The sequence below is a fragment of the Ambystoma mexicanum genome, chromosome 5p (assembly GCF_040938575.1).
Source record: "Ambystoma mexicanum isolate Mex_15411 chromosome 5p, UKY_AmexF1_1, whole genome shotgun sequence".
NCBI lineage: Eukaryota > Metazoa > Chordata > Amphibia > Caudata > Ambystomatidae > Ambystoma > Ambystoma mexicanum.
The window spans coordinates 740,690,626-740,713,082 of record NC_090930.1 but is presented as its reverse complement, the minus strand read 5'-3'; the positions used below and the strand labels follow the sequence as shown (position 1 = coordinate 740,713,082).

At 40.8% G+C, this 22,457-nt stretch overlaps 15 non-coding genes across 15 annotated transcripts; 7 read left to right on the top strand and 8 right to left on the bottom strand.

Annotated features, from left to right (window-relative positions):
* Positions 1-341: 341 nt before the first annotated feature.
* TRNAQ-UUG (transfer RNA glutamine (anticodon UUG)) lies at positions 342-413 on the bottom strand. The gene has a single exon. It is a non-coding gene; the product is annotated as a tRNA-Gln (tRNA).
* A 259-nt stretch (positions 414-672) lies between these two features.
* Positions 673-744, top strand: TRNAQ-CUG (transfer RNA glutamine (anticodon CUG)). The gene has a single exon. It is a non-coding gene; the product is annotated as a tRNA-Gln (tRNA).
* Positions 745-1,625: 881 nt separating this feature from the next.
* TRNAQ-UUG (transfer RNA glutamine (anticodon UUG)) lies at positions 1,626-1,697 on the bottom strand. The gene has a single exon. It is a non-coding gene; the product is annotated as a tRNA-Gln (tRNA).
* A 2,381-nt stretch (positions 1,698-4,078) lies between these two features.
* Positions 4,079-4,150, top strand: TRNAQ-CUG (transfer RNA glutamine (anticodon CUG)). Its single transcript has one exon. It is a non-coding gene; the product is annotated as a tRNA-Gln (tRNA).
* A 913-nt stretch (positions 4,151-5,063) lies between these two features.
* Positions 5,064-5,135, bottom strand: TRNAQ-UUG (transfer RNA glutamine (anticodon UUG)). The gene has a single exon. It is a non-coding gene; the product is annotated as a tRNA-Gln (tRNA).
* A 259-nt stretch (positions 5,136-5,394) lies between these two features.
* On the top strand, positions 5,395-5,466 carry TRNAQ-CUG (transfer RNA glutamine (anticodon CUG)). The gene has a single exon. It is a non-coding gene; the product is annotated as a tRNA-Gln (tRNA).
* An 881-nt stretch (positions 5,467-6,347) lies between these two features.
* On the bottom strand, positions 6,348-6,419 carry TRNAQ-UUG (transfer RNA glutamine (anticodon UUG)). Its single transcript has one exon. It is a non-coding gene; the product is annotated as a tRNA-Gln (tRNA).
* A 2,379-nt stretch (positions 6,420-8,798) lies between these two features.
* Positions 8,799-8,870, top strand: TRNAQ-CUG (transfer RNA glutamine (anticodon CUG)). Its single transcript has one exon. It is a non-coding gene; the product is annotated as a tRNA-Gln (tRNA).
* Positions 8,871-9,783: 913 nt separating this feature from the next.
* On the bottom strand, positions 9,784-9,855 carry TRNAQ-UUG (transfer RNA glutamine (anticodon UUG)). Its single transcript has one exon. It is a non-coding gene; the product is annotated as a tRNA-Gln (tRNA).
* Positions 9,856-10,114: 259 nt separating this feature from the next.
* Positions 10,115-10,186, top strand: TRNAQ-CUG (transfer RNA glutamine (anticodon CUG)). Its single transcript has one exon. It is a non-coding gene; the product is annotated as a tRNA-Gln (tRNA).
* An 881-nt stretch (positions 10,187-11,067) lies between these two features.
* On the bottom strand, positions 11,068-11,139 carry TRNAQ-UUG (transfer RNA glutamine (anticodon UUG)). The gene has a single exon. It is a non-coding gene; the product is annotated as a tRNA-Gln (tRNA).
* Positions 11,140-13,520: 2,381 nt separating this feature from the next.
* TRNAQ-CUG (transfer RNA glutamine (anticodon CUG)) lies at positions 13,521-13,592 on the top strand. Its single transcript has one exon. It is a non-coding gene; the product is annotated as a tRNA-Gln (tRNA).
* Positions 13,593-14,505: 913 nt separating this feature from the next.
* Positions 14,506-14,577, bottom strand: TRNAQ-UUG (transfer RNA glutamine (anticodon UUG)). The gene has a single exon. It is a non-coding gene; the product is annotated as a tRNA-Gln (tRNA).
* A 259-nt stretch (positions 14,578-14,836) lies between these two features.
* On the top strand, positions 14,837-14,908 carry TRNAQ-CUG (transfer RNA glutamine (anticodon CUG)). The gene has a single exon. It is a non-coding gene; the product is annotated as a tRNA-Gln (tRNA).
* Positions 14,909-15,789: 881 nt separating this feature from the next.
* On the bottom strand, positions 15,790-15,861 carry TRNAQ-UUG (transfer RNA glutamine (anticodon UUG)). The gene has a single exon. It is a non-coding gene; the product is annotated as a tRNA-Gln (tRNA).
* Positions 15,862-22,457: the final 6,596 nt, after the last annotated feature.

Sequence of the window (22,457 nt, the reverse complement as noted above, 5' to 3'; positions counted from 1 at the left end):
ATTATTAATGTTGTTGCTGCATCTTCAAGTAAAAAGAGAATCCATTGGGTCACCGATTGAGCATGTTTCTTAACATTGAGTTAAGTTTGAAAATTTCAAATCTTTTATGTATGTTTCCGATGCAGATCTGCCCATCGACTCAGAATGACCTCACTGTTCATACATTTAAAAAAAATGCATAAAGGTTAAGGTGCTAGGCACAAAAGTGGATTTTTATGAAAAGTTATGCCAGAGAGTGAGAGCGAAAATGAATACCCTACACCACTAACCTTATGAATATTACTATCTTTGGCCTATAATTTATAGACAACAAGGAGACAAAGTGTGTTAGAGCAAGAGAGAGGTTCCACCGAGACTTGAACTCGGATCGCTGGATTCAAAGTCCAAAGTGCTAACCATTACACCATGGAACCCTTGTTGAGCAGAGCTTCATAAGGGCAATGAGAATATAGGGCACAGTCAAGATTTTTACTGACCTATAGTAACCGTTTACTGATATTATATCGAAGCAGCACTGTTGCTGTTGGATGCTGTGCAATCGCAAAGTATTGGCTTCATGTCTCATTTGGATCAAATTCTTCCTCTGGAGTTTAATGATATAGGAATATTACATATTTTCTCTGATGTGCTCTGTTTTTCCAGAATGAAGTGCATCATGCTACTGAATATGTGGGTTCCATGGTGTAATGGTTAGCACTCTGGACTCTGAATCCAGCGATCCGAGTTCAAGTCTCGGTGGGACCTTGGGGCTGCTTCTCTTTTAGAGTTGCCTTTCATTTGCAGATAGATATAACAGCAATAGCTTTGCTTTACAGCCCACTTTGATGGCAGTCTTCTTTGACCAAAGAATATTAATAGTTTCTGGGGATGACTCTCTTTTGCCACAAAGAAACTGCCCACTCTCATATCTCCAAAGCTCCAAGGTATAATGGCTATTAAACTGGCTTTTGATCTCAGCGATTTGCATTGAAAGCCCAGGAGGCCCCTAAAATCAGTTGAATTGTTTCCTGATAATTTAGAGTTTATTTCTTCTTTCGAGAAAGGTGTGATCCAAATAAAGTAAGTACATTTAAACAAGGGCACTTGATCAGTAAATGCACTACTTTCTAGAACTCATAACTCTTGTAAGTTATAAAAAGTTTGCTCTCCATACAGTTTGTCAACTCAAAGAATTACATTTTTTACACATTTAATAAGACCATCAAATTGCTTGAAACATAGGAATGATTGTGAAAGTGAATATGATTCACCAAAATAATTGTATAACATTTTTTAATGTTAATAAAATAGGGCTTTTTCCAATCTTTTCACATCAATGTTGTTTCTGCATGTTCCAGTGAGCAGAGAATCTACTGCACATAGTGTGTACATTTTTCTTTTCATAGAGTTAAGGTTGGACATTATTCATCTGTGGAAAATGTTTCTGAGAGATATCTGGGTGCCCACTCTGATTGACCTTAGGGATTGTACATTAACGATATGTAGTTGCATCACTGTATTGGCATCAGGCACCAAAGTGCATTTAAATGTAATGTCGTGCAGAGAGAGTCGACTGAACTTCTGAATATTAACTCTGTTGAATTGTAATTTGAGAAATTAGAAAATGGAGTGTAAGAGCAAGATAACAGTCCCACCGAGACTTGAACTCGGATCGTTGGATTCAAAGTCCAAAGTGCTAACCATTACACCATGGAACCCTTGCAAGATGCACCTGAGAGCGTTGAATCAGAAATGGCAATATAGAGCACATTTACAATTTTTACAGATTCATAGTCCCAATTGACTGATATCATACAAACACAGCGATGTTGTCGATTGACGTTGTGCTATAGCAATCTCTGTGCTTTATAGAGCATGTAGATCAAATTCTTCCTCTTGAGGCATATGATTAAGCAATATTAAATATTGTTTCTGACTGCCTCTGTTTTGGCATAATGAAGTTCAGCATTTGCGGAAGTATTTAGGTTCCATGGTCTAATGGTTAGTAGGCTGGACTCTGAATTTAGTAATCTGACATGTTATAGCTATATTTTGTTTTCCTTTGGGTGTATTGTCATTTTATGCACATAGATTTCCTAGCAGTGGCTGTGATGAATAGTTCAATTTGATAGCAGCTTCCTTTTGAGAATTTGAAAAAAAAAGAATTAAATAGTCTCTCTGGATGACTCTGCTTTGATTTCTATGTGCACATCCCTTTTGCGTTTCAGAGGGATTGACCAACATACACAACAGTGCTTGGAAGACCTCTTCCTCCCTCATGGCATGTAAAGCTAACCTCTCTCCTACTGTGTGTTTTTTTACTTTTTAACTTCCCCTTCCGAGTCATGATCATGTAACTGAATTTACATTTTTAGATTTTAACTGCAGTAGTTGCTTGTTTTTCATTTTTATTTTTTGTGTACGCATACATCCCTTTTTGTTGAGCGGGGGGAGTGATGTCTGTTTACTTATATTAGCTAATATAGGTCATTTTATGTCCGCTTACAATATGTGTCAGGATTTTTTATGTCGTTTCCAATCAATGTCTAATATCAAGTGGTTTGCAGCAGTCATACAAAGGCACGTAACACCCCCAAAACACCTACATAAGTTAGAAATACTCCGGAAGAGTACTCAGTTTATGAAAAGGCGGTGAATCCCAAATAGAACTGTAAATGTAAGCTAGCAAGCAGACTGTGCACCCCTTTTTGGAACTATGACCTGTGTGTTGCCCTCTATTAACAGAACAATGTAACTGCAGCCCATGTCACATAAAATAGAAAGTAGAGATTATGCAAATTAACTCCCAGAAGAGCCTGGTGTCACCCCAAAAGGTGTCATGCTTTTCACACCAAGAAACATCCACACATAGATCCCTGCGAACCTCAAAAACGTACAGGAAACCCTGTCCAGCGCTTTGCTCCCAGAGGAGATAAGGTTGAAAAACCACCCTATGTTAAAAGTGTCCATAATCCATGCCAGCTGCCCTGTCTATAGAACCTGGCCGTTCGTGGCCGATCGGGGCCTAGGGGCATGAGTGGAAGGGTTTAACCTGCCTGTGTTCTTGGGCATGGTTTCATCATGCCTCAGTTTACAATGGCACTCTGCCACTTTGTCAGGCTTTAAAGAAGCCTGACTCCTGCAGAGCAAAAGATCTGATTATTTCCTTACCTGTTTTGTACGTAAGAATGCGGATGGTGCTCTGAGCCTCCTATGGTGGTTATTAAGCATGGTATACATACCATAGCATGTAACTGTGCCTACAAATGGAACATTTTGTTCATTTATTAGGGAGTTGTGAAAATGGCAAAATCAAATTGCCATTACTGACACAGACCAGCTGCCGCTGTCCGGACATTTCGTCGAAAGACATTTCGTCGAAAGACATTTGGTCGACGTAATTTGGTCGAAAGCCAAATGGTCGATTTTTTTATTTATTTATATATATATTTTTTAGGTTGTAGTTTAGGGAAAAAAAGGGGTTTTTAGAAAAAAAGGGGGTTGGGGGGACCCCCCCAAACCCCCCCCCCCAAAAAAAATGTGAAAATAAAAAACAAAGCAATTCGACCATTTGGTTTTCGACCAAATGGTTTCGACCAATTGTCCTGTCGACAAATTTTTTTCGACGAAATGTCTGGCAACCCAGCTGCCGACTGTTGCTATTGACAGGAGTTCCAGGTGTATAAACTGAGGAGATCACCAGTTCAATTACCTGTGAACGCATTTTGAAGCTCATTCACAACCAGTTCATGCCCGTTATCTCCATTTTGGCTTTCTGGCTGGCCGAGGGGCCCTTCAGTAATGTTCTTTGCTAACCATTACACCATGGGCCCCTTGCTGGTGCAACCTGACAGAGTTGTAACAGAAATGAGAATCGAGATCTCATGCATCATTTTAACAAACTCATATTCCTAGCCCACGGATATTATGCAAATGTGGAACTGTTTAGTTGGTTGTTGCGCAATAGCAAACTCTTTGCTTTACAGCTCATTTGGATAGGATTCTTCCTCTGGAGGCATAAGATAAAAGAATATTGCATACATTCTCTAAAAGGCTCTTTTTTTGCTGCAATGACGTTCATCATGTCACTAAGTATGTAGGTTCCATGGTGTAATGGTTAGCACTCTGGACTCTGAATCCAGCGATCCGAGTTCAAATCTCGGTGGGACCTTGGGAATTACTGTGTTTGTTTTCCTCTCAGTGTCTTGTTTTAATAGCAATGACGCTGCTGTGTCGCCCACTTTCATAGCATTATTCCCTGGGTGCATTTGAAAAAAGAAAGATTTTCCATGGATGACGCTCTTTAGCCACAATGAAACCCACCACTTTCTGTGGTGTGAAAGACCCATGGTGTAATGGTAGCACCCTGGAGGTTGAATCCAATAATTTGCATTCAAATCTCTGTAAGAGTTTACCATCAGTCGAACCTTTCCCTTATCGTTTATTGTGGATGTCTTCTTTGAAGAAAGGTATGATCCAACTAAAGTAAGTACATTCACGAATGGGCCCTTGGTCGGTACAAACAGTATTTATACACCTCAGGCCTTTTGTGAATTAAGAAAAGTGTGTTCTTCGTTCTATTTTTCATCTCAAACTGATACCTTCATTTTACAAACATGTAAAGGCTGTTAAGACGCTTGATTAATATCATTGATTCTGAATGTGGTCGCTTTTCATAGGATTAACCCTTTAACAATTTTGAAAGAGAATGGCGATACAATAGAGCTGCTTTTCCCAAAATGGTATTATTAATGTTGTTGCTGCATCTTCAAGTAAAAAGAGAATCCATTGGGTCACCGATTGAGCATGTTTCTTAACATTGAGTTAAGTTTGAAAATTTCAAATCTTTTATGTATGTTTCCGATGCAGATCTGCCCATCGACTCAGAATGACCTCACTGTTCATACATTTAAAAAAAATGCATAAAGGTTAAGGTGCTAGGCACAAAAGTGGATTTTTATGAAAAGTTATGCCAGAGAGTGAGAGCGAAAATGAATACCCTACACCACTAACCTTATGAATATTACTATCTTTGGCCTATAATTTAAGACAACAAGGAGACAAAGTGTGTTAGAGCAAGAGAGAGGTTCCACCGAGACTTGAACTCGGATCGCTGGATTCAAAGTCCAAAGTGCTAACCATTACACCATGGAACCCTTGTTGAGCAGAGCTTCATAAGGGCAATGAGAATATAGGGCACAGTCAAGATTTTTACTGACCTATAGTAACCGTTTACTGATATTATATCGAAGCAGCACTGTTGCTGTTGGATGCTGTGCAATCGCAAAGTATTGGCTTCATGTCTCATTTGGATCAAATTCTTCCTCTGGAGTCTAATGATATAGGAATATTACATATTTTCTCTGATGTGCTCTGTTTTTCCAGAATGAAGTGCATCATGCTACTGAATATGTGGGTTCCATGGTGTAATGGTTAGCACTCTGGACTCTGAATCCAGCGATCCGAGTTCAAGTCTCGGTGGGACCTTGGGGCTGCTTCTCTTTTAGAGTTGCCTTTCATTTGCAGATAGATATAACAGCAATAGCTTTGCTTTACAGCCCACTTTGATGGCAGTCTTCTTTGACCAAAGAATATTAATAGTTTCTGGGGATGACTCTCTTTTGCCACAAAGAAACTGCCCACTCTCATATCTCCAAAGCTCCAAGGTATAATGGCTATTAAACTGGCTTTTGATCTCAGCGATTTGCATTGAAAGCCCAGGAGGCCCCTAAAATCAGTTGAATTGTTTCCTGATAATTTAGAGTTTATTTCTTCTTTCGAGAAAGGTGTGATCCAAATAAAGTAAGTACATTTAAACAAGGGCACTTGATCAGTAAATGCACTACTTTCTAGAACTCATAACTCTTGTAAGTTATAAAAAGTTTGCTCTCCATACAGTTTGTCAACTCAAAGAATTACATTTTTTACACATTTAATAAGACCATCAAATTGCTTGAAACATAGGAATGATTGTGAAAGTGAATATGATTCACCAAAATAATTGTATAACATTTTTTAATGTTAATAAAATAGGGCTTTTTCCAATCTTTTCACATCAATGTTGTTTCTGCATGTTCCAGTGAGCAGAGAATCTACTGCACATAGTGTGTACATTTTTCTTTTCATAGAGTTAAGGTTGGACATTATTCATCTGTGGAAAATGTTTCTGAGAGATATCTGGGTGCCCACTCTGATTGACCTTAGGGATTGTACATTAACGATATGTAGTTGCATCACTGTATTGGCATCAGGCACCAAAGTGCATTTAAATGTAATGTCGTGCAGAGAGAGTCGACTGAACTTCTGAATATTAACTCTGTTGAATTGTAATTTGAGAAATTAGAAAATGGAGTGTAAGAGCAAGATAACGGTCCCACCGAGACTTGAACTCGGATCGTTGGATTCAAAGTCCAAAGTGCTAACCATTACACCATGGAACCCTTGCAAGATGCACCTGAGAGCGTTGAATCAGAAATGGCAATATAGAGCACATTTACAATTTTTACAGATTCATAGTCCCAATTGACTGATATCATACAAACACAGCGATGTTGTCGATTGACGTTGTGCTATAGCAATCTCTGTGCTTTATAGAGCATGTAGATCAAATTCTTCCTCTTGAGGCATATGATTAAGCAATATTAAATATTGTTTCTGACTGCCTCTGTTTTGGCATAATGAAGTTCAGCATTTGCGGAAGTATTTAGGTTCCATGGTCTAATGGTTAGTAGGCTGGACTCTGAATTTAGTAATCTGACATGTTATAGCTATATTTTGTTTTCCTTTGGGTGTATTGTCATTTTATGCACATAGATTTCCTAGCAGTGGCTGTGATGAATAGTTCAATTTGATAGCAGCTTCCTTTTGAGAATTTGAAAAAAAAAGAATTAAATAGTCTCTCTGGATGACTCTGCTTTGATTTCTATGTGCACATCCCTTTTGCGTTTCAGAGGGATTGACCAACATACACAACAGTGCTTGGAAGACCTCTTCCTCCCTCATGGCATGTAAAGCTAACCTCTCTCCTACCGTGTGTTTTTTTACTTTTTAACTTCCCCTTCCGAGTCATGATCATGTAACTGAATTTACATTTTTAGATTTTAACTGCAGTAGTTGCTTGTTTTTCATTTTTATTTTTTGTGTACGCATACATCCCTTTTTGTTGGGCGGGGGGAGTGATGTCTGTTTACTTATATTAGCTAATATAGGTCATTTTATGTCCGCTTACAATATGTGTCAGGATTTTTTATGTCGTTTCCAATCAATGTCTAATATCAAGTGGTTTGCAGCAGTCATACAAAGGCACGTAACACCCCCAAAACACCTACATAAGTTAGAAATACTCCGGAAGAGTACTCAGTTTATGAAAAGGCAGTGAATCCCAAATAGAACTGTAAATGTAAGCTAGCAAGCAGACTGTGCACCCCTGTTTGGAACTATGACCTGTGTGTTGCCCTCTATTAACAGAACAATGTAACTGCAGCCCATGTCACATAAAATAGAAAGTAGAGATTATGCAAATTAACTCCCAGAAGAGCCTGGTGTCACCCCAAAAGGTGTCATGCTTTTCACACCAAGAAACATCCACACATAGATCCCTGCGAACCTCAAAAACGTACAGGAAACCCTGTCCAGCGCTTTGCTCCCAGAGGAGATAAGGTTGAAAAACCACCCTATGTTAAAAGTGTCCATAATCCATGCCAGCTGCCCTGTCTATAGAACCTGGCCGTTCGTGGCCGATCGGGGCCTAGGGGCATGAGTGGAAGGGTTTAACCTGCCTGGGTTCTTGGGCATGGTTTCATCATGCCTCAGTTTACAATGGCACTCTGCCACTTTGTCAGGCTTTAAAGAAGCCTGACTCCTGCAGAGCAAAAGATCTGATTATTTCCTTACATGTTTTGTACGTAAGAATGCGGATGGTGCTCTGAGCCTCCTATGGTGGTTATTAAGCATGGTATACATACCATAGCATGTAACTGTGCCTACAAATGGAACATTTTGTTCATTTATTAGGGAGTTGTGAAAATGGCAAAATCAAATTGCCATTACTGACACAGACCAGCTGCCGCTGTCCGGACATTTCGTCGAAAGACATTTCGTCGAAAGACATTTGGTCGACGTAATTTGGTCGAAAGCCAAATGGTCGTTTTTTTTATTTATTTATATATATTTTTTTTAGGTTGTAGTTTAGGGAAAAAAAGGGGTTTTTAGAAAAAAAGGGGGTTGGGGGGACCCCCCCAAACCCCCCCCCCAAAAAAATGTGAAAATAAAAAACAAAGCAATTCGACCATTTGGTTTTCGACCAAATGGTTTCGACCAATTGTCCTGTCGACAAATTTTTTTCGACGAAATGTCTGGCAACCCAGCTGCCGACTGTTGCTATTGACAGGAGTTCCAGGTGTATAAACTGAGGAGATCACCAGTTCAATTACCTGTGAACGCATTTTGAAGCTCATTCACAACCAGTTCATGCCCGTTCTCTCCATTTTGGCTTTCTGGCTGGCCGAGGGGCCCTTCAGTAATGTTCTTTGCTAACCATTACACCATGGGCCCCTTGCTGGTGCAACCTGACAGAGTTGTAACAGAAATGAGAATCGAGATCTCATGCATCATTTTAACAAACTCATATTCCTAGCCCACGGATATTATGCAAATGTGGAACTGTTTAGTTGGTTGTTGCGCAATAGCAAACTCTTTGCTTTACAGCTCATTTGGATAGGATTCTTCCTCTGGAGGCATAAGATAAAAGAATATTGCATACATTCTCTAAAAGGCTCTTTTTTTGCTGCAATGACGTTCATCATGTCACTAAGTATGTAGGTTCCATGGTGTAATGGTTAGCACTCTGGACTCTGAATCCAGCGATCCGAGTTCAAATCTCGGTGGGACCTTGGGAATTACTGTGTTTGTTTTCCTCTCAGTGTCTTGTTTTAATAGCAATGACGCTGCTGTGTCGCCCACTTTCATAGCATTATTCCCTGGGTGCATTTGAAAAAAGAAAGATTTTCCATGGATGACGCTCTTTAGCCACAATGAAACCCACCACTTTCTGTGGTGTGAAAGACCCATGGTGTAATGGTAGCACCCTGGAGGTTGAATCCAATAATTTGCATTCAAATCTCTGTAAGAGTTTACCATCAGTCGAACCTTTCCCTTATCGTTTATTGTGGATGTCTTCTTTGAAGAAAGGTATGATCCAACTAAAGTAAGTACATTCACGAATGGGCCCTTGGTCGGTACAAACAGTATTTATACACCTCAGGCCTTTTGTGAATTAAGAAAAGTGTGTTCTTCGTTCTATTTTTCATCTCAAACTGATACCTTCATTTTACAAACATGTAAAGGCTGTTAAGACGCTTGATTAATATCATTGATTCTGAATGTGGTCGCTTTTCATAGGATTAACCCTTTAACAATTTTGAAAGAGAATGGCGATACAATAGAGCTGCTTTTCCCAAAATGGTATTATTAATGTTGTTGCTGCATCTTCAAGTAAAAAGAGAATCCATTGGGTCACCGATTGAGCATGTTTCTTAACATTGAGTTAAGTTTGAAAATTTCAAATCTTTTATGTATGTTTCCGATGCAGATCTGCCCATCGACTCAGAATGACCTCACTGTTCATACATTTAAAAAAAATGCATAAAGGTTAAGGTGCTAGGCACAAAAGTGGATTTTTATGAAAAGTTATGCCAGAGAGTGAGAGCGAAAATGAATACCCTACACCACTAACCTTATGAATATTACTATCTTTGGCCTATAATTTAAGACAACAAGGAGACAAAGTGTGTTAGAGCAAGAGAGAGGTTCCACCGAGACTTGAACTCGGATCGCTGGATTCAAAGTCCAAAGTGCTAACCATTACACCATGGAACCCTTGTTGAGCAGAGCTTCATAAGGGCAATGAGAATATAGGGCACAGTCAAGATTTTTACTGACCTATAGTAACCGTTTACTGATATTATATCGAAGCAGCACTGTTGCTGTTGGATGCTGTGCAATCGCAAAGTATTGGCTTCATGTCTCATTTGGATCAAATTCTTCCTCTGGAGTTTAATGATATAGGAATATTACATATTTTCTCTGATGTGCTCTGTTTTTCCAGAATGAAGTGCATCATGCTACTGAATATGTGGGTTCCATGGTGTAATGGTTAGCACTCTGGACTCTGAATCCAGCGATCCGAGTTCAAGTCTCGGTGGGACCTTGGGGCTGCTTCTCTTTTAGAGTTGCCTTTCATTTGCAGATAGATATAACAGCAATAGCTTTGCTTTACAGCCCACTTTGATGGCAGTCTTCTTTGACCAAAGAATATTAATAGTTTCTGGGGATGACTCTCTTTTGCCACAAAGAAACTGCCCACTCTCATATCTCCAAAGCTCCAAGGTATAATGGCTATTAAACTGGCTTTTGATCTCAGCGATTTGCATTGAAAGCCCAGGAGGCCCCTAAAATCAGTTGAATTGTTTCCTGATAATTTAGAGTTTATTTCTTCTTTCGAGAAAGGTGTGATCCAAATAAAGTAAGTACATTTAAACAAGGGCACTTGATCAGTAAATGCACTACTTTCTAGAACTCATAACTCTTGTAAGTTATAAAAAGTTTGCTCTCCATACAGTTTGTCAACTCAAAGAATTACATTTTTTACACATTTAATAAGACCATCAAATTGCTTGAAACATAGGAATGATTGTGAAAGTGAATATGATTCACCAAAATAATTGTATAACATTTTTTAATGTTAATAAAATAGGGCTTTTTCCAATCTTTTCACATCAATGTTGTTTCTGCATGTTCCAGTGAGCAGAGAATCTACTGCACATAGTGTGTACATTTTTCTTTTCATAGAGTTAAGGTTGGACATTATTCATCTGTGGAAAATGTTTCTGAGAGATATCTGGGTGCCCACTCTGATTGACCTTAGGGATTGTACATTAACGATATGTAGTTGCATCACTGTATTGGCATCAGGCACCAAAGTGCATTTAAATGTAATGTCGTGCAGAGAGAGTCGACTGAACTTCTGAATATTAACTCTGTTGAATTGTAATTTGAGAAATTAGAAAATGGAGTGTAAGAGCAAGATAACGGTCCCACCGAGACTTGAACTCGGATCGTTGGATTCAAAGTCCAAAGTGCTAACCATTACACCATGGAACCCTTGCAAGATGCACCTGAGAGCGTTGAATCAGAAATGGCAATATAGAGCACATTTACAATTTTTACAGATTCATAGTCCCAATTGACTGATATCATACAAACACAGCGATGTTGTCGATTGACGTTGTGCTATAGCAATCTCTGTGCTTTATAGAGCATGTAGATCAAATTCTTCCTCTTGAGGCATATGATTAAGCAATATTAAATATTGTTTCTGACTGCCTCTGTTTTGGCATAATGAAGTTCAGCATTTGCGGAAGTATTTAGGTTCCATGGTCTAATGGTTAGTAGGCTGGACTCTGAATTTAGTAATCTGACATGTTATAGCTATATTTTGTTTTCCTTTGGGTGTATTGTCATTTTATGCACATAGATTTCCTAGCAGTGGCTGTGATGAATAGTTCAATTTGATAGCAGCTTCCTTTTGAGAATTTGAAAAAAAAAGAATTAAATAGTCTCTCTGGATGACTCTGCTTTGATTTCTATGTGCACATCCCTTTTGCGTTTCAGAGGGATTGACCAACATACACAACAGTGCTTGGAAGACCTCTTCCTCCCTCATGGCATGTAAAGCTAACCTCTCTCCTACCGTGTGTTTTTTTACTTTTTAACTTCCCCTTCCGAGTCATGATCATGTAACTGAATTTACATTTTTAGATTTTAACTGCAGTAGTTGCTTGTTTTTCATTTTTATTTTTTGTGTACGCATACATCCCTTTTTGTTGAGCGGGGGGAGTGATGTCTGTTTACTTATATTAGCTAATATAGGTCATTTTATGTCCGCTTACAATATGTGTCAGGATTTTTTATGTCGTTTCCAATCAATGTCTAATATCAAGTGGTTTGCAGCAGTCATACAAAGGCACGTAACACCCCCAAAACACCTACATAAGTTAGAAATACTCCGGAAGAGTACTCAGTTTATGAAAAGGCGGTGAATCCCAAATAGAACTGTAAATGTAAGCTAGCAAGCAGACTGTGCACCCCTGTTTGGAACTATGACCTGTGTGTTGTCCTCTATTAACAGAACAATGTAACTGCAGCCCATGTCACATAAAATAGAAAGTAGAGATTATGCAAATTAACTCCCAGAAGAGCCTGGTGTCACCCCAAAAGGTGTCATGCTTTTCACACCAAGAAACATCCACACATAGATCCCTGCGAACCTCAAAAACGTACAGGAAACCCTGTCCAGCGCTTTGCTCCCAGAGGAGATAAGGTTGAAAAACCACCCTATGTTAAAAGTGTCCATAATCCATGCCAGCTGCCCTGTCTATAGAACCTGGCCGTTCGTGGCCGATCGGGGCCTAGGGGCATGAGTGGAAGGGTTTAACCTGCCTGTGTTCTTGGGCATGGTTTCATCATGCCTCAGTTTACAATGGCACTCTGCCACTTTGTCAGGCTTTAAAGAAGCCTGACTCCTGCAGAGCAAAAGATCTGATTATTTCCTTACCTGTTTTGTACGTAAGAATGCGGATGGTGCTCTGAGCCTCCTATGGTGGTTATTAAGCATGGTATACATACCATAGCATGTAACTGTGCCTACAAATGGAACATTTTGTTCATTTATTAGGGAGTTGTGAAAATGGCAAAATCAAATTGCCATTACTGACACAGACCAGCTGCCGCTGTCCGGACATTTCGTCGAAAGACATTTCGTCGAAAGACATTTGGTCGACGTAATTTGGTCGAAAGCCAAATGGTCGTTTTTTTTATTTATTTATATATATATTTTTTAGGTTGTAGTTTAGGGAAAAAAAGGGGTTTTTAGAAAAAAAGGGGGTTGGGGGGACCCCCCCAAACCCCCCCCCCAAAAAAAAATGTGAAAATAAAAAACAAAGCAATTCGACCATTTGGTTTTCGACCAAATGGTTTCGACCAATTGTCCTGTCGACAAATTTTTTTCGACGAAATGTCTGGCAACCCAGCTGCCGACTGTTGCTATTGACAGGAGTTCCAGGTGTATAAACTGAGGAGATCACCAGTTCAATTACCTGTGAACACATTTTGAAGCTCATTCACAACCAGTTCATGCCCGTTCTCTCCATTTTGGCTTTCTGGCTGGCCGAGGGGCCCTTCAGTAATGTTCTTTGCTAACCATTACACCATGGGCCCCTTGCTGGTGCAACCTGACAGAGTTGTAACAGAAATGAGAATCGAGATCTCATGCATCATTTTAACAAACTCATATTCCTAGCCCACGGATATTATGCAAATGTGGAACTGTTTAGTTGGTTGTTGCGCAATAGCAAACTCTTTGCTTTACAGCTCATTTGGATAGGATTCTTCCTCTGGAGGCATAAGATAAAAGAATATTGCATACATTCTCTAAAAGGCTCTTTTTTTGCTGCAATGACGTTCATCATGTCACTAAGCATGTAGGTTCCATGGTGTAATGGTTAGCACTCTGGACTCTGAATCCAGCGATCCGAGTTCAAATCTCGGTGGGACCTTGGGAATTACTGTGTTTGTTTTCCTCTCAGTGTCTTGTTTTAATAGCAATGACGCTGCTGTGTCGCCCACTTTCATAGCATTATTCCCTGGGTGCATTTGAAAAAAGAAAGATTTTCCATGGATGACGCTCTTTAGCCACAATGAAACCCACCACTTTCTGTGGTGTGAAAGACCCATGGTGTAATGGTAGCACCCTGGAGGTTGAATCCAATAATTTGCATTCAAATCTCTGTAAGAGTTTACCATCAGTCGAACCTTTCCCTTATCGTTTATTGTGGATGTCTTCTTTGAAGAAAGGTATGATCCAACTAAAGTAAGTACATTCACGAATGGGCCCTTGGTCGGTACAAACAGTATTTATACACCTCAGGCCTTTTGTGAATTAAGAAAAGTGTGTTCTTCGTTCTATTTTTCATCTCAAACTGATACCTTCATTTTACAAACATGTAAAGGCTGTTAAGACGCTTGATTAATATCATTGATTCTGAATGTGGTCGCTTTTCATAGGATTAACCCTTTAACAATTTTGAAAGAGAATGGCGATACAATAGAGCTGCTTTTCCCAAAATGGTATTATTAATGTTGTTGCTGCATCTTCAAGTAAAAAGAGAATCCATTGGGTCACCGATTGAGCATGTTTCTTAACATTGAGTTAAGTTTGAAAATTTCAAATCTTTTATGTATGTTTCCGATGCAGATCTGCCCATCGACTCAGAATGACCTCACTGTTCATACATTTAAAAAAAATGCATAAAGGTTAAGGTGCTAGGCACAAAAGTGGATTTTTATGAAAAGTTATGCCAGAGAGTGAGAGCGAAAATGAATACCCTACACCACTAACCTTATGAATATTACTATCTTTGGCCTATAATTTAAGACAACAAGGAGACAAAGTGTGTTAGAGCAAGAGAGAGGTTCCACCGAGACTTGAACTCGGATCGCTGGATTCAAAGTCCAAAGTGCTAACCATTACACCATGGAACCCTTGTTGAGCAGAGCTTCATAAGGGCAATGAGAATATAGGGCACAGTCAAGATTTTTACTGACCTATAGTAACCGTTTACTGATATTATATCGAAGCAGCACTGTTGCTGTTGGATGCTGTGCAATCGCAAAGTATTGGCTTCATGTCTAATTTGGATCAAATTCTTCCTCTGGAGTCTAATGATATAGGAATATTACATATTTTCTCTGATGTGCTCTGTTTTTCCAGAATGAAGTGCATCATGCTACTGAATATGTGGGTTCCATGGTGTAATGGTTAGCACTCTGGACTCTGAATCCAGCGATCTGAGTTCAAGTCTCGGTGGGACCTTGGGGCTGCTTCTCTTTTAGAGTTGCCTTTCATTTGCAGATAGATATAACAGCAATAGCTTTGCTTTACAGCCCACTTTGATGGCAGTCTTCTTTGACCAAAGAATATTAATAGTTTCTGGGGATGACTCTCTTTTGCCACAAAGAAACTGCCCACTCTCATATCTCCAAAGCTCCAAGGTATAATGGCTATTAAACTGGCTTTTGATCTCAGCGATTTGCATTGAAAGCCCAGGAGGCCCCTAAAATCAGTTGAATTGTTTCCTGATAATTTAGAGTTTATTTCTTCTTTCGAGAAAGGTGTGATCCAAATAAAGTAAGTACATTTAAACAAGGGCACTTGATCAGTAAATGCACTACTTTCTAGAACTCATAACTCTTGTAAGTTATAAAAAGTTTGCTCTCCATACAGTTTGTCAACTCAAAGAATTACATTTTTTACACATTTAATAAGACCATCAAATTGCTTGAAACATAGGAATGATTGTGAAAGTGAATATGATTCACCAAAATAATTGTATAACATTTTTTAATGTTAATAAAATAGGGCTTTTTCCAATCTTTTCACATCAATGTTGTTTCTGCATGTTCCAGTGAGCAGAGAATCTACTGCACATAGTGTGTACATTTTTCTTTTCATAGAGTTAAGGTTGGACATAATTCATCTGTGGAAAATGTTTCTGAGAGATATCTGGGTGCCCACTCTGATTGACCTTAGGGATTGTACATTAACGATATGTAGTTGCATCACTGTATTGGCATCAGGCACCAAAGTGCATTTAAATGTAATGTCGTGCAGAGAGAGTCGACTGAACTTCTGAATATTAACTCTGTTGAATTGTAATTTGAGAAATTAGAAAATGGAGTGTAAGAGCAAGATAACGGTCCCACCGAGACTTGAACTCGGATCGTTGGATTCAAAGTCCAAAGTGCTAACCATTACACCATGGAACCCTTGCAAGATGCACTTGAGAGCGTTGAATCAGAAATGGCAATATAGAGCACATTTACAATTTTTACAGATTCATAGTCCCAATTGACTGATATCATACAAACACAGCGATGTTGTCGATTGACGTTGTGCTATAGCAATCTCTGTGCTTTATAGAGCATGTAGATCAAATTCTTCCTCTTGAGGCATATGATTAAGCAATATTAAATATTGTTTCTGACTGCCTCTGTTTTGGCATAATGAAGTTCAGCATTTGCGGAAGTATTTAGGTTCCATGGTCTAATGGTTAGTAGGCTGGACTCTGAATTTAGTAATCTGACATGTTATAGCTATATTTTGTTTTCCTTTGGGTGTATTGTCATTTTATGCACATAGATTTCCTAGCAGTGGCTGTGATGAATAGTTCAATTTGATAGCAGCTTCCTTTTGAGAATTTGAAAAAAAAAGAATTAAATAGTCTCTCTGGATGACTCTGCTTTGATTTCTATGTGCACATCCCTTTTGCGTTTCAGAGGGATTGACCAACATACACAACAGTGCTTGGAAGACCTCTTCCTCCCTCATGGCATGTAAAGCTAACCTCTCTCCTACCGTGTGTTTTTTTACTTTTTAACTTCCCCTTCCGAGTCATGATCATGTAAATGAATTTACATTTTTAGATTTTAACTGCAGTAGTTGCTTGTTTTTCATTTTTATTTTTTGTGTACGCATACATCCCTTTTTGTTGGGCAGGGGGAGTGATGTCTGTTTACTTATATTAGCTAATATAGGTCATTTTATGTCCGCTTACAATATGTGTCAGGATTTTTTATGTCGTTTCCAATCAATGTCTAATATCAAGTGGTTTGCAGCAGTCATACAAAGGCACGTAACACCCCCAAAACACCTACATAAGTTAGAAATACTCCGGAAGAGTACTCAGTTTATGAAAAGGCGGTGAATCCCAAATAGAACTGTAAATGTAAGCTAGCAAGCAGACTGTGCACCCCTGTTTGGAACTATGACCTGTGTGTTGCCCTCTATTAACAGAACAATGTAACTGCAGCCCATGTCACATAAAATAGAAAGTAGAGATTATGCAAATTAACTCCCAGAAGAGCCTGGTGTCACCCCAAAAGGTGTCATGCTTTTCACACCAAGAAACATCCACACATAGATCCCTGCGAACCTCAAAAACGTACAGGAAACCCTGTCCAGCGCTTTGCTCCCAGAGGAGATAAGGTTGAAAAACCACCCTATGTTGAAAGTGTCCATAATCCATGCCAGCTGCCCTGTCTATAGAACCTGGCCGTTCGTGGCCGGTCGGGGCCTAGGGGCATGAGTGGAAGGGTTTAACCTGCCTGGGTTCTTGGGCATGGTTTCATCATGCCTCAGTTTACAATGGCACTCTGCCACTTTGTCAGGCTTTAAAGAAGCCTGACTCCTGCAGAGCAAAAGATCTGATTATTTCCTTACATGTTTTGTACGTAAGAATGCGGATGGTGCTCTGAGCCTCCTATGGTGGTTATTAAGCATGGTATACATACCATAGCATGTAACTGTGCCTACAAATGGAACATTTTGTTCATTTATTAGGGAGTTGTGAAAATGGCAAAATCAAATTGCCATTACTGATACAGACCAGCTGCCGCTGTCCGGACATTTCGTCGAAAGACATTTCGTCGAAAGACATTTGGTCGACGTAATTTGGTCGAAAGCCAAATGGTCGTTTTTTTTATTTATTTATATATATATTTTTTAGGTTGTAGTTTAGGGAAAAAAAGGGGTTTTTAGAAAAAAAGGGGGTTGGGGGGACCCCCCCAAACCCCCCCCCCCAAAAAAATGTGAAAATAAAAAACAAAGCAATTCGACCATTTGGTTTTCGACCAAATGGTTTCGACCAATTGTCCTGTCGACAAATTTTTTTCGACGAAATGTCTGGCAACCCAGCTGCCGACTGTTGCTATTGACAGGAGTTCCAGGTGTATAAACTGAGGAGATCACCAGTTCAATTACCTGTGAACGCATTTTGAAGCTCATTCACAACCAGTTCATGCCCGTTCTCTCCATTTTGGCTTTCTGGCTGGCCGAGGTGTCGGGGGGGGATTCTGCCGGGGTCGGCCGGGCCGTCCGCAGACCTCCGGGCAGGGAGGCCCCAACTCCTCCCGTGTATATCTCGGATCGAGACAGAGTATGAGGCACACACAAGGAGCAAGGCAACTTCTGTCGTTTATTATGCAAACGGCAGGGATGGGTCAAGGAGCGCACGCGTTCGTCCTGACACACACACAATAGTGGGGCTCGCAGGCCCTTTTTACTACATTATGACGCGCTACTTGCGTCATTCCAAAAAGTTACCAAAAGAACCTATCGCCACTCTTGATTGGTTGCTCGAGTGGTGGGGTTAGTATAGTACGCCTATAGAGAATGATATTAGTGGTTAAGGTGTAGTCAGGTGGTATATCTGGGTTGTCCCTACAATTAGATACATAAGAATTGTTACATGAAGACCCCTGAGGATTGGCTAACGTTACTGACGTCTGAGATAAGAACCTCATGTTCTGATTGGTGCATCCGTGAGCTCCCCAGCCTGGGACCACCGTTGTTCCCAGCACACGGTGCACCTGTGGTTGCAACAGTGTTTCAATATGGGTACGTGCAGGCAATGTGAGGATTTATTCATAGGTGGGAGACTGACCGTTCCCACTGTAGCAGGTGTCCATTGAGCCTTTCAAGTGTGTCGGCCTGCGTCTCGTAGCGAGGTACCCAGACGCCTTTTCTCTCCTGGGTTTTGGCATCTCGTCAGGTTCGGCTTGGTCACGTGGGGAGGGACCGTGTTTGAGGCATAATTCTGCACAATTAATATTGTTTTTCCACTGTATGTCTGGTTTAATTTGCAGATATGATTTTAACATTGGTACGTGGAGTGCGAGGTTGCAACATCGTGCCTTTGAAGATTTGTTTCTTGACTGTGGGTTTGCAACAGTACGACCTTGGCTGGTTGCTCCACTGGGTTCTTTCTGCAGGCTCAGCAACCTGACTTTTGCTTTGTTAATGTCCACGGGAACTCTTGCTTGAGGCCTACTTGGGCCTGGTGCACGAGTAATCCATTTAGTGCATGGATGCTTTAGGTTATAGTGGCATACAGTTTCATGGCCAGTATCGTGTTTCCATTATATCTCTCATGATGGTAACGGGTTTCAAGAGAAGCGTGAGCAAGCGTTATAAATGAGCTCATGGTGCGTCTTGCGTTTCTGCATTCTGAAAGCCTATGTAAAAATAATAAAGATGCACGTCCGTGAATAAGCCTGTCGCCTACGTCAGAGCACTGAGTATGTTCTTCGTGTAGATTGGTGTGGAAATGTTCAGCGTGTATAATAGTTCAGCGGTGCTTCCCGTTATCTAGGTCGTCATGGCATCTCTAACGATGTGTAGATTTCAGTCTAGTTGGTCCGTGCCGCAGGTGTCGGCATGGCCAGTGCGGGCTGTTGGGCAGGCAGATGGACACATCCGTATGTTTCTGTACCAGGGTATTTGGTCATCTGGTAAATGGGCAAACTCTTCTCGTGGCGGGTGTCTGGGCCGCGACCCTCTAGGCCAAGCGCGAGAGGTGAAGGACGGGAGTCTGGTTTTCCATTCTCCCACTTCAGTCCCCCCTCTGGTCGACTTGTCGACCACAAACATATCCTTCTCGTTATCTCCTCTTACTCTCCATATCTTGGTTATCCCTCCGAGATGTCCATAATGGTTTACGTGATCTTCAAATGACCAATACATGTATTCGCATGTTCCTCCAGGAGTACAGTACACCCATCTTCCTATGTAGCTCCTAGGGTTCCTTGGGTTCTCGATCTTCACTGATGGTGGGTCTAGATGATTGGCGATGATTTGGGTGCGCAACTTCTCCCTTTCGTGTATTATCACACCTGTGTGCTGGCCGTCATCTGCTGGCATCAAGGGGTGCATTCCCACCATTTCCAGCAACTCATCAGTTGAGCGCGCCTTCCGGGCTTTCCAAAATCTAATTATTATCAGTGCAGCTCCAGCCAAAATAGCACATCCCACTATTATTTTCAGTCCATCTGACAGCCAAGATGGCATCCATGACCATAATAGTGAAAACCAGCTTTTATCCTTGTTTACGCCGTTACTTTCGTCCATCATTTTGGAGTGCATCTGGGCCAATTGTGAAACTGCTTCTGTTAGTGTACCATTGTCGGCATCGTTGGCAGGTATGAACGTGCAGCATGATTGTCCTATCTTTGCACAAACTCCTCCTTCCATTGCTGTGAGAAGGTCCAATACATATCTGTTCTGTAGTGCTACCATCCTTACAGCTCGCAGCTCCTCTTTAATTGCGTTAAACCCATTTACTGTCGAATTTATGGTCATCATTAGTTCCCATCTGGTTATTTGCAGCCATTTTGCGTTCGCGTATGCCTGCAGTCCCGGATGTATTATTGAGGAGAAGAACATTGCTGCTCTGCTGAATAGTCTGTGTTCTGGCGGTATTGAGGTTAGTTCCGTTTCCGACCTTCCCCACAGATAATTTCCTGTTAATGGCTCTCCTTGTCTTTTTCTCCTGTTTAGGACAGTATCATTGCTGTTGGTCCTGTTTTCTTGCTCCTTCTGGAGTGGTGCAGATCTCTTTCTTCTCCTGTCTCCTTCATCCATTTTCGGAAATTTCGCCACATCGACATGCTTCTTAGGTACCACTAGTGATGGTACATTGACGTGTACCATTGTGCACACACCACTCCACAGGGGAGGCAGTGTATGATATGCCTTTTCTCCGCAGGCCCAATAATGGTCCATTATTACTGCTGTTCCCGCTCCCCCCTCAGGTAACTCCATCACACTTGCACAATTGGTGTTATATCCCACGTCCACCTCTCCTTTATGCTGGTAACATACTTTGGGCGCAGTCAATGGTAATATAGTTATCGGGTCTTCATCTTCTTCTACCCACGTGAGCATTGGTACGTACTTGATCCATGTCGTCCAACATCGATGATTGTGTGTTTCGATGGTTGAGATAGTTTCTTTTGTTACCATGTTGCTGCCAACCACTCCTATCTCCCAGCTGGTACCCAGGAACACCTTTCCTGTTATCGTCAGTAATGGCCTCTCCCAGCATCCTTGTTTACCCGGAACTTCCGTGGCGTACCAATCACATGGTAGATACTGCAGTGTTACCTTCTTTGTTTCTCCTTTTTCAGGGCCACTTGTTATGTATCTGAATGCTTCAGCATGTAAACTGGTCTTGTGATAACTCAGATAGGTCTTGAGGAAGTTGTTTTCATATGGGTATGAGTCTCGTGTTTTCCATGTCATGTGCACTACTGTTCCTTGGAATCTTCCTTTCGTTTGGAACAGGGCCAAATATATTATGCACTGTGCTGTTTTTTCATCTATTTCTGTGGCAACAAATGTTCGTGAAGCGCTCATGGCGTATGGTATTAATGAGCAAACGTAACAGCTATCCTCAGTTGTCTGCTTACCAATGCGGGTCATGTGCTGGTACCATATGTTGTTTGTGACGTGTGCTGAATCTTGTACATAATTATCAATACCTTTATTGTCTGAGTATGTGCTGCGTTTAACTTTATTTCGCTTTTGTTCATTGTTACTGTTACCACCTGACGTAACACCTGTTGCAGCAGGGAGGTGGGGTACATTAGGTTTGGGTGCAGCAAAAAAACTCATAGCATAGCTGTACTGCCATACAGAGGCAGCCAAAACTCCGGTGATCATAAAAATCCCTATTATTTTTATTACATATGCTAACCTCACCGACATTTTTGCTCTTACCTTGCTGCAGTCCTGGCAGCGTATTCTTGCGACGTTAAAGTTGCCCGCCTAAAAATTCTCAAAAAGTGCTTGTTATTAAATGTTAGTTTTGTTTCATTAAGCTCTCCCTATCAAATAGTCATTCAGTGCCCAGGTGAAGAGTTGCTCCCACGCTACTCTAAGTGATCGGTCTCTCAAGACCGGCAAGTATGGGCGGAGGTGGGGCATGTAATTTTCTATGGCCAGGAGGAAGGCCGTGTAGTATACACGTACCCTTTTCTTTTTTAAGTATGTTGGCCTTTTTATTTCGTATACAAATTGGTGTGACAATTCTTCTGGGTAACTATCGTCTGGCAGCACCATCTACGCCTGCACACTGAATTTGTTAGATAACTTTTCTTAACAATACAATATTACGCAGCTCCTGTATGTGCGAGAGAAAAAGAGAACATTCACGTGTTTACATGTGTATTGGTGCAAGCGAAGTCCTTAGTTTTTATTACAATTGTATTTAGTAGTCAATGGGGGGGGGGTTTGCTCAGATGGCGGGAGCAGTTTTACTCTTTGAACGTGTGACCATGGGGTGGGCAGTGTGGGGATCGCCCCCTTCTTCGTCCGTTATTCTCTCCGAGGGAACAATTGGGTCGTTGTCTGTGGTTGTGTTTTCTTCCGCTGCCGGGGATGTTGTTGGCGTTTTTCCAATGGACCTGTCGTTGGCGCTGGGGCGGGTCTGCAGTTTGTAGATTTTTACATCATGCAGGTGGTTCCACGCACGCTTATCCTTTAGTTTTACTGCTCTTGTTGATACGTCCTCTACTAAATGGGGGCC